Below are 12,205 nucleotides of genomic sequence, written 5' to 3' on the forward strand. Positions count from 1 at the left end.
GTGACACTTGACACTTGTATGATGTTGGAATGTGAAGAACAAAATCGAAAAATATGATGGATGATCAAGGGGTGTTCGGCCGAAAGTTTTTGAGGGAGAGGAGAGAGTAGTTTTGTGGTGTTGGGTGGTGAATTGTCTAGTGTGCCATCTCAAGGTATTTATAGACATTCCATATGGCATATTCCTAGCATATTCCTGGCATATTCCTGGAATATTCCTAGCATATTCCTGGCATATTCCTGGAATATTCCTAGCATATTCCTGGCATATTCCTGGAATATTCCTAGCATATTCCTAGCATATTCTTTGGAATATTCCTAGCATATTCCTAGCATATTCCTGGAATATTCTTAGCATATTCCTAGCATATTCTTGGAATATTCCTAGGTTTTCTGCGTTGTCTGCGTTTTGCAGTGTAAGCACTGTGTCGCGTAGGAACACACGGTACGTGCTTAAACTTGAAAAATAACGTTTTTAAGCGTTTTAATTTATTTTTCAACACGAACCTGATTAAAATAAAATTTTAATCATAACAGAATATTTGTGGGATTAAATATTATCCGGGCGGCCATCAACGTTCGTTTCGCAGTTTTGTCGCAATTAGTTCTGCTCTTAAAGTGTGTTTCGGGTGCTTTTTAGTGCTTATTTTTGCTTTCATATAGCATATATATTAAACCCTTGTATCTACTATTGGGTTTTAATGTATTCTTGTTATTGGACCTACACCTAGGCTCCAATTTTATTGTCTGACTGCTTTCTGCAGTTCCGTTGACACAGTGTGTCTTACCGGTGAGTTTACTAATATTTTTGACGCAACGCTCTCGTTTTTGCATAAAGCAATATTTTGTAGTATAAAACGTACATGAATTCACTTGTATGGAATTCAGAAACTTATTTCTCTTGTAAACTAGATCATGTATGTTCATTAAGGCACAGATCACTGTTCATTTAGTGTACGGAATGTATGGAAAAGTGACGGTTGTCACAGAAAGTGGGTTCAAAATTTTCAATATCATGCAGGTTATAGGGTGTTTGTTTAAAAATTGTGTGTGTTGGTGTTGAATTGGAAAAGTGCTTAATCTGTGATACAGTTTGACAATCTCTTGAATAATAATAATTTGTTTAACTTTTGTTAAAAAATTCTTATGGTTTCTCGAGATGTTTGTTTTATAGTATGCAGATTGAAGCAGTATGTTGCTGAAAAGTTGTTGTGAAGATAAGAGTGTCACACCCCGACCACGTGGAACAACAAAACGTGGCGGAAACGTCGGGGAATGTTGTAACAGAATCATTGTTTCATAACACATGGAAATTTAAATATTGTTTTATTGATTAAATGAACTCATTGTTCTATTACAATCACATAAGTACAACTATGATCTTCCAAGTTTTAAAGTTGCTAAGGCACGAGTCCATCCTAAATGTAGCATGTATCAACAATCATCTGAAGACAGCACCTGAAACATGTGTAAAAATAGGTACGTCAGCATAAAAATGCCTATGAGATACATAGGTTTTGTGAAAATGGGATTCATGACTTGAGTTTAAAGAAAACGTTTAATAACAGTCAGTCATGAACCTTGTAATTTGCTTTGTCTTGTAAATCATTTGAAAAATGGTAAAATCAGATGATATGTAAAGATAAGAGAACACTGTGTGGTTAAATGGATAACCATGTAAAATGAGTTTGTATAAGATAAGTCGTTTGTAAATCATTGTCTTGTGAAAGGTGTGTTATTCGTATAAAATGTTATATGACCTAAATTGAAATGATTCAAATAACGCTACGATATGTAATACCATACAAACACTTATATATAGGAAGTACCAGCGGCGTATCCACCATGCTTGTATCATATTACACACGCCTCGTTACTTAAGTCACTTACGCAAACCAAACCACCAATATAGAATGTTCATGTTTAAACCAATAGTCCCAGGTTATTGTATAACTCAAGTTAAATGTAAACCATGTAATGTATAAACAAAAGTTATGTATGGTAAGTGAAATGAGATTTCTTAAACCACAAGTAAAAATGTACAAAACAAGGTGTTTGAATAAATCAAAAGTTATGCTTTGTAAAATAATGTAAGGTTAAACGAATAACCTTATAGCAGCATATTAACAGTATACTTTGGATTTGTAAATAACATATTAAAAATATGTTTTGGTTTGTTTATAAAATGCATAGGTTGGTTCTGTACAATACCACACATGAGAGTATATCAAACTATACTTTTTGGGAGTATATCAAAATATACTTTAAAGGTGCGATTTAAGAATTCATTCAGACCTAGTGCATCAAACTACACCTTTGAGACTATAAGGATACCACAAAGGAAATCCCTATTTGGATGGAGAAACAAATTGGTTTCAGACATTCCATGACAACAGGAATGGGGTGTCTAGTCCTATAGCGCTATATCATACTACCAATCGGTCTGGTGAACAAAATAAGTACTATTCCAACAATTACTTTTGTAATCTTTGAGAAATCAGTGTTTAAACCATAGATAGTCATTTAGTTTGTCAAAAGATAAATACTAACATGTATAATCAATTATACTTTGAAATCATGAAAATAACAGATAGGTACACATGCTTCACCCCAAAACAGTTGAAAACAGTAAAAGAGGGGAACTATGTACTCACCTGAGATTGCTTAGAAGTTCTTGTATGATAACCAAACAATGCTAGAGATCACGGAATATCAGACGGCACCTAATAGGTAGCTATGTTAATATACCGGACCTAAATCGGAGGATCGGATAGTATGCGGGTTCGTAAACCAAACGAGTATGGAGACTCGTGTAATATGGTTTAACAAAGCCTACATACTAAAATGAAACCTAACCTAAGTGCTTGCGACCCATTACGACCCGTTTAGGTAGCTTATGCTATCTTACGCGTCGTTCGCGTAGAACGCGTCTGGAACGCCTAACATCGTGACCACAAGGCATAACCTCGGGAGGTTATAGCTATGGTCACCTAATGTGTTTGGTCGGATCCTAATGATCGACCAAATGGGTCGGGTTCGAAAGTATAAGCGATGGTTTAGATCGCTTACCTTACGACCCTATATACGCACTATACTAAAAGTGACGAGCTAAGCATGTTAGAACATGCTTAACTAAGTTTAGAAAACAGGTTTGGCATCAAAACAAACGGCTTTGATGCTCACGAGTAGTTTGGTTACAAAATATGCAAGAATGCACATTTTGGCCGAAACTACTACTCGTCACTGAGCCTAGATAACGTGGTAATCCGTAGGTATAGTCACTACGGACTATAACCATCGTGATCACACTCACGTTATGAAGTTCCATGAACTTCGGGTTGACCATAGGCTGGTCAATGCAGAAAGTCAACAAAACGTTAACTTTCGGACTTGAAAAGCGAATAAAAGAACAAAAGAATACTTACAGAGGGTCCCCGAATGCTAATCTAGATCAAAATGGCTCAGGTATGAAACAATGGTTCCAACTTAGAGCCTTTAGATCAGATTGTGTGAGATTTTAGCAAAATGGGGGGGGTATTTAAAGGAAAAGCATAACCGTTAGGATCGTTTATTGAATATCGTGCCATGATCTCGTCCATACACTTGTCACAATGTTGTGGTTACTGAAAATGGCCCTTGGCTCTTGATTGGGTGAAAGGGCATTGCCCCTTGAACGAACGAAGGGCCAACTGCAAGTGGATTCAAACATTGAATCTGGTATGATAGTCCCACGCGCCCCGCGTAAGGATTTGGGTAATACTTACGCGCCCCGCCTGAGGGTCACAGTTCAAAATTTTCAGTTTTAGTCCCTGCACTTCAGAAACATGCAATTTGGCCCATTTTTGGCACGTTTAAGCCCCGTCAACCTCATTTCAAGGCTCTAAGATGAAGTTAAAGTGTAGGGGACTTGAAATATGCTCAAAAATATTCCAGATGTCAGTTCATTTGGTCGTACGATCGCGATGTTCGCTTAATTACGACGGAATGCGCATAAGCGCGAAAGACGATCCAAATGACGCGACGAATGGATTTTTCTTATGCCAAATACTAAGGCATAATATAAGGATGCTTACATAAATTTTTGGATGTCCGGATGTATTCAGAACGTAAGTTATGCGCGAAAGTGCAAACTTGTGCACTTTTTGACACTTTTAGCCCCTGAATGATCCAAAAGTTTGTTTTAGCATACCAAACCCCTCAAAGCCTATTCCTAAGCTATGTAAAGGATATTTATGGTATGTCTAACTTATGGACATGTTCCGGAATGTTCGTTACAGTTCAAATTGGCATACTTTCGCAGTTTGTCAAGTTTAGTCCCTGTAAGCGAATTAACTTGTTTTTGCCATACCAAAGCCTTCAAAACTTATTTCTAAGTTATGTAAAAGTTATTTAAGGTATGTTAAGCCTATGTCACTATTCCGGAGTGTTCGTTGGATTAAACTGGTTATTTTTACGCATCAGAGCGCGTATAACCCTCCAGAGAGCGATTTAAAGCTTAAAATCGAACAAGAGTTGATGTGTGCAAATGATACACATATTTTACGAATCCCAAGTATGAGATACAATATTTCATTGTTTTGGAATTTGTTTGATGGTTGAAGTGACACAGGTGTCACAGTCTCCACTACTTTAGGAAATTTCGTCCCGAAATTTAGTTCTAGAGGAAACTTGTGAAGACAGCTGTGACGGTTTCGCCTTCTAATAGATCCCTTGAACCCTTAAGTAAAACTCGGGGCCATGTTAGGACTCTTAGCGAATTTGTTAACCCTCAAAGTGAATTCCTTGTAATAATAAAACATGGAATTTTGAACTACGGACAGAAGAACGTTTCTTATGAAGACTTATCATAGGAAACTTGGTGTGTGATTGAGATCAGAATTGGGGGAGGGTGAGGATAAATGACATTGGTCGAGGTCCGAGACTTCTCCCGTATCATTATTCTCGTCACTAGGTCTTAACACATGATGAAGCTTCCTGTGGCTCCTGTGCACTGAATTCCATAATTATGTAGGCCTCCATAATTACGTAATTCCTTGCACAGTCCGCACAGTCCATTTCATAATGCGTAGGAAAAATTACTTGAATAAACATGAAGCGATTCGACTAGACCACCAAAGGATCCTTTTAATTAGATCAACGAACGATCTTTTTAACTAGATCAACACATGATCTTCTTAACTAGGCCATCGTACGATCTCTTTAAATAGACCACTTAAGGGATCATTTTTAGTTACATCATCACATGATATTTCTAATCAGATTTTCAAGATCAATCTGTTTAAGCAGACCATTCAAGAGGTCCAATTATAGAATAATACTTTATAACCAGAGGGACTTAACTACAATGTTGAAATCCATTAAGGGTTTAAGATAGTATCTTTGGATATCCTATTATGAATCTCTCGTATGAGATATGAAAGATTCTATGAGGATTTGGATGGATCATATACAACCACAAAATATGTAAGAAAGCACATAAGCACAAGTTTAGTTAACTTGATTCTTTATTTTGTTACCTTTAGGTATGGATATTCAAAGCACACTAGGAATCCAATCCATGGATTTCATTTGGTACTTTAATGATTTTTTTAGGATCTGTCTATAAAGATAGAGGGATTCTCAATAAGAGTTTGACTTTGTTTCTTAAAAGAAACGAGAGTTTAAGGTTCTTGGGGAGATCATAAGTGATCATAATATGATAGAACCATGCGAGAAGTTTGTCTTTGGGTTGACATCATAAGGTTTCATCAAGCATTCATACAAACGCATAAATTTTGCAGAAATAAAAACAACAAATCTTTATTTATGTAACAACGGAATTGTCTTGAAGTGTCAAAAGATAACAACCAAGGAAACACAAAACACTAATTGTTCACTGCTGCATCATTGTTCATATTTGCCTCATTGATGTTGAACACTCGTCCACGCGTTGGAGGTATGTTAACAAGCCTTGGGCAATTGTTCCTGTAGTGGGTAAGGTCACCACAGTTATAACATGACCCTGGAGGGAACCGTGCTTGAACAGCAGCAGGGTTTGCAGCAGCTTGATTTACATAACGACAAACATTGATCAAATCTCCTAACCGCCCACAGTGGGTACATTTGTGACACTGCTCTTGCTCTAGATGATGACGGTTGCATTTGTTGCACAAAGGTGCGGTACCAACATAGTTTTGTCTTTTACGAGGTTGTGCTGGCTGGTTCGGTGCAACTTGTTTGTCTTGAGCAGTTACAGCGTAGCTTTGAGAGGCTTTGCGCTTCTTCTTCTTGGACACCTCAGCATTTTCTTCCTTTGGTTCCACATGAGCAGTCTTGTCAGATGGTCTTAAGTCGCCCTTCCGAAACAGCTTGCGCTTCCTGATATGGGATTCAGTCAGAGTGGCAGCCAATTCAATGGCTTGTCTGACAGTAGTAGGGTTGCTTGTCACGACCCCCGACCCCATCTAGCCGGAATCGGTGCCGTGAGCAGTCCAGTGGTACCGGTGATTATTTTAAAAACATTGCAGCGGAAATTTCATCAGGACCGTGAGTTAGGAAAAATATCAGAGTTTAGAAACACCGGATTTTATTTAAAAAGATGGAATAAATTCCATGTTTTACAAAGGTAGCTTTTAAATAAAAACAATATTTCTTAATTTGAAAATAAGCCACTTCTTGAAGTCCTTCAGTGTCGGATCCAATCCTTACTCCAATCTATTGTAATTACCTGAAACGCGTTTTAAAAAGATTTTGTCAGCGGGAAATACTGAGTGAATTATTCATTTTACTGAAAACGACACATTTGTTATAATTCACAGTGGTAAGATCTTTTACAATGTTTCTGATATCAACCAACTACCCACAGTACTTTACCACTCGATCCATTGGCCCATACGTCCAATGGTATCTGTGATTATGGTCATATCACCCAATGGCTGCCCCAATGGTGAAGATTATCAAGTAATGTGCACAATACCCCACATACCGGCTGTAATTTGGTGATTCACATAAACTTAATCACTGTAAGTTATAATTCTGAAAATAATTTGGAGTATTGTAAATAGTCACAAACTGTGATAAAAGAATTTATAAAAAGAGAATAACTCACAATTCAGCATGCAGGATTGAGTTAACAAACTTCTTGATTCTACTTTTCCCGATAATTAAGCATGTACTTTATTATTCTGGATCTTCTGATGATTTAATAGTTTGTTTGATTGTAAGGGTGTAGTTGGGAGTGTTTTTGGTAGTTTAACAGAATAGAATACGTATTGGTGTAAAACCCAAATCAAACCTTAAAGGTAGTCATGAGATTCGAACCTTAACGAATTTCATAAAAACCGGGTTAATGATCAATACAGCTTTTACGATAATTTCCCGTGATCAAATTCTCACAATGAATGACCAAGTGCAATACTTCAACTCATTTATCAAAATGACAAACGACAAAGTATAGTACTTCAACTCATTATCGAATTATCGACAACGACAAAGTACAATGCTTCAACTCATTTATCGGATTACCGACAAACGACAAAGCATAACCCAATGTGGGCGGCACTTAGGCATTCCTTGGATATATTGATCACTCGGAAAATGAATCGTAATAGCGATTGAGTGATTATTGGTTAGAACACCAACGTATAGAGAGAAGAAGAAGAGAAATGAGCAAAGAAAAATGAATCCTAAGCTTCTTATTTATAGCAAGCAAGCAGGCAGCTCAATTCCTTTTCTGTTCGATGTGGGATTCAAGTGACGTGCTTGCTAGCTAGCTTGACGTGCTAGCTAGCTAGCTTAGTTATTTTATTTCAGCTGCTTAACTCGTTTTTCTTGTATAACTTTTAAAATATAACGTTTTATAAAACGACGAATATGTCTTTAGAACGAGCATATTTTTATCTACGTTTTAACCTAAGTTTCATTAAAAACGGAGTAAGGAAAAAAAATAATATATTTTATTATTAATATTAAACGTTCTTATACGACCTCATATATCTCTATTTTTAATAGACCTTACTTAGCTTAATTAATCTTGTTAGCTTAATTAATATTGATTAACTGATTAATTAATCATACTAAACTTAATTAGGGTTTCCTTATTGCATAATTATCATACTAAATATTAATTTTTTGTGAGGGTTGTTACATCCTCCCCACCTTAATAAAAATCTCGTCCTCGAGATTTGAACTATGATATTTTCTTGGGGTTATGTTTCTTCTTTTAATTAAGAGGAATAATGTAGCGTGGAATGGAATCAAAAGATATTTTGAGGGGTATGAACATAAAAATGATTTATAGAAACAATTGGATTTAATATTCAAAATGAACTTACTTTAATTAATTGAGGGAGATTCCGATTCGATAAATATCTATTTGTGAATGGGAGTATGGAAAATGATTTGTTAATGATGATCCGAAAATCAGTATTGTTTACTTAACTGGTAATGGACAACAGGATTTAGTGTATTGTAATCTGAGTACATAATTGTACCAAGAATATGACAAATCAAACGAATGACTCATGAATAGGGTTTAACACAGGCTACAGCTTTATTCGGATGCTACAAAGTGTTTGTAATGATTGAAAGAATTCAATAATGATCGAACAAATTCACCGTTGTTCGAAATTGAGAGTTTCAAGGAAGTGAATTTGGATATTTCAAAAGATGAAATGTTTAAACGAATGAGATGAAATGGTATAGTTTTTCAAGGTGATTGGGTTCAAGCCAAAAGATATATGATCTATAGATTCTTAAAATGAATGTGAAGAACTTTTTGGAAATTAGTAAAATTCTTTGTCAGAAGAAAACTTACCTTGATTGGTACCTAAGGAAGACTTAGATTTAACGGGTTCAAAAGCATGAAAAATGATTTGTCAAACAGTAAATTATGGTATGAGAAATTCTATGTGTTGAGATGAGTGAATTGCAAAGATACACCAAAGGACAATAGAGTTAGTGTATTAGAGTTCCAAATTGTTTTAAATGGTGAAATAATGTGACAGTACACTATTAGTGACTATATTTTTCATGCTATGTCCTAGAGATGGAAATATAATAAAAATAAGTTGTTTTGACATGACTAACCATTATATTATATTTGTAAAGCCAATGTAATATATATTATTTGTTTCGCATTTTTACTATGTGTAAATGGTTACCACTTTCAAATAAATAATATTTTAGTATTTATTATACTATGTAAAATAACTTATATTTATTATGTAATATAGATTACAAAATACCGCAACGCAGTTATTACATTTAAAATATTTTAGTATTATGATTTTGTAAAAGAATCACTATTATTTATAACGTTTAAATGAAAATTGTGAATAAAAGGGGTAAAAGTATTTGTAAAATATTTTATACAACACTGGGTCAATTCTATGTGATTACTTATTTTTATTTTGAAACCATATAGCGTTGTAAAATGTAGTTACAAATGTTGTGGTGACTATTCTTTATGTATTACAATGTTCTTCTAACCCAATGTAGTCGCTGATTACTATATTATTCTTATATGGTTATTTTCTTGCTAGAGTGTTATAGTACATAGTTATCACAAAATATGTGATACATAATTATTTGCATATTTTTATTCGTCCCTCTAATTCTGGTATTGTTTTATAAAAATATGTCTTTTCTTTTTAGTACAAAGTAAAATATTTTTATATATAATTAAAATTTATTAAATAAGTATGATGACTTAATTAACTAGTCATTATCACGGCGGATATTGGTTAGTGCTGCCTTGTTTAAGCATAGGTGGCCAGTCCATGCCTAATTAAGGCTAGGCTATTCAATACATGCCCATAATAATAACTCTAGTATCTAAAAATAATATTAACACTATTACTATCAATATATTATTACTAATAATAAACTAATATTAATTACCAATAATAAATGCATAAACTTAAATGAGAATATATTTTAAACAAAATTTTATACGTAAAAATATAATTTCTTTACCTTAATGGGTTTAGTAAAAATTTTAATTACTATATTGTAAGTTTCTATATATAATCAATTAAGTTTATACAATGTTTTTCGATTAATAATGATAAGGTAAGAAATATCACGAAAGGCTCGATTGGTTGTAAGGACTACGGAATTTAGGACATGAAATGGTGGATCATTATCTTAGCACATAATTGTGTTAAGATTGCTTTTATAAAATAAATCAATAAAGCGGATTCAATATAAATAAATAATTAAATCTTAGATTAGCGTAATCTTTAATTTTGTGAAAATGTCATCACAAAGTGATCGTGATCAAAGAGATGATTTGATGAATTAGAAGACTAAACAAGCATATTATGGTTTTAAGAGAATTGAAGTGCTTGTTAGGATTATTTTGAATATGATGGTTTCAATCCATCATATGGGACTTTGAATTAAGTACGTATTGCGAGCAAGTTAACTGGGTTTGGATAAAACGAGTTTTAATAAGAAAGTTCAAACATGATCACAAAGAAACCATGTATCCCTTTCAAAAGAAAATCGAGTTTTTCAATAAATTCATTGATTCGATATTAAAGAGTCATTGTTTTGTAAAAACGCGGTTTACAATGCAAAGATCAAGTATAGCGGAACGATATTTGAACTTTTGATAAAACAACAAATTGAAATGATGCCTTCCTAGGGTCTTATAACTCAAATGAACCACATGCGCAACAAATAGTGCATGTGTATCGTGTGGATTTACCAAGAAACGAAATGGATCAATATTTGCTATTATGAAAGAATTCTTTATGGTATGATGACCATTAAAAGAACACGAAAGTCAACTTATTATAGGCAGAAGTTAGAATTGCAACGAAAGAAATATAAGAACTTCTTATCTGAAATTTCGTGTGATAACTATTTGTTAAATGACATTATCAGAGAATGTCGAATGAAATGAAATGAAATAGGGAATTTGCAAAACTATATGACTTCTTTTGTAGTGCTAATAATTATGACTCAGGTTAGACTATGCACCGATGTTTGTGAAATATTGTTCCAACGTACCTCAGCGACATTTTGATCGTTTGTAAGATCATGTGGCAAAGTGCCGATTTTTGATTTAGGAGTTCTTCTACTGATGGAATTAGTGTAGGTATCATCGTGCCTAATTTATATTTTTCAAAGATCTTGCCTTTGGAAGTCGTGTGTGATAAACTTCGACATCTGTGGATGTATAATTTAAGTTTCATGTGTTTTCTTGTGCAATAGCACAACTTTACCGGCTTCTTACTAGCGTTAGTAGTTTATGGTAACGTATTGGAAATTCTTATATTTTTTTTTGATGGTGTCCCAACTTAATGGGTTTCCAGTATTATTTTGTTGCATGAGTTACGAGGTAGATGATCAAACGAAAGAATGTTTGACATCAAAATTAAAGATATATGCGAAAGATTCCTGATAAAGAAATCTATATACATATGCTTGTGCTTTATTCTTAATTGACTTTTGGAATTCCTTATAGATATACATATCTATATTATATATTTCACATGTTGTAATATACATACCTTTCATAGGGTTAAATGTATATAATAGATTCATATTCCCAAAAACCAGTTAGATATTCGGTCATGATACTATTTAGGGAAATCTTGTTACTGGTTTGACATACCATTTATCCCGTCTTATCCGGTTCGCGCCGGAGCGGTAATTTCAGTATATCCGGATAAGCTGGAGAGTCTGCTACTCTATACCCAGTTTTGCCGGAGAAAATTTCCTATTTCCCATAAATAGTATCTTTTTCAAAAAGTGCCTCTTTTTATTAGGGCTTTAATCCAGAATCAAGGAAATTTATATTTCCATAATATATCTTTATTCTTGACCAAGTAATACCAAGAAACAAGAATAAATAGCAATTAAATGCTATTGCCTGCTAGTCGTTATTCTTATTGAATACCAATTATACTTATTTATACTTACATAAGTAATTTTATCTTGAAGCTTATATTAAGACAAAATTCTTAAGTTCGAGTCTAAATATCATTCAGAGTGCTATCAGATAATATTAAGTTTCTAACTTTCCGTTTAAGCTTAGGTATTATCATAACACCTAATTGCTTTAAACAAGTGGCTTAGCTTATACTAAAGCATCTTTTCTTATGTTCAAGTCTAAAGGCTATCAGATGTGCTACCAGTTACTAGCAATCTCCTAACTCTTTTATTTAAGCTTAAGTATTGTTATCACAACACTTATAGGCTTAAAGCAGTGGCTTAGC

Source organism: Helianthus annuus, chromosome 5 (assembly GCF_002127325.2).
Source record: "Helianthus annuus cultivar XRQ/B chromosome 5, HanXRQr2.0-SUNRISE, whole genome shotgun sequence".
Classification (NCBI taxonomy): Eukaryota; Viridiplantae; Streptophyta; class Magnoliopsida; order Asterales; family Asteraceae; genus Helianthus; species Helianthus annuus.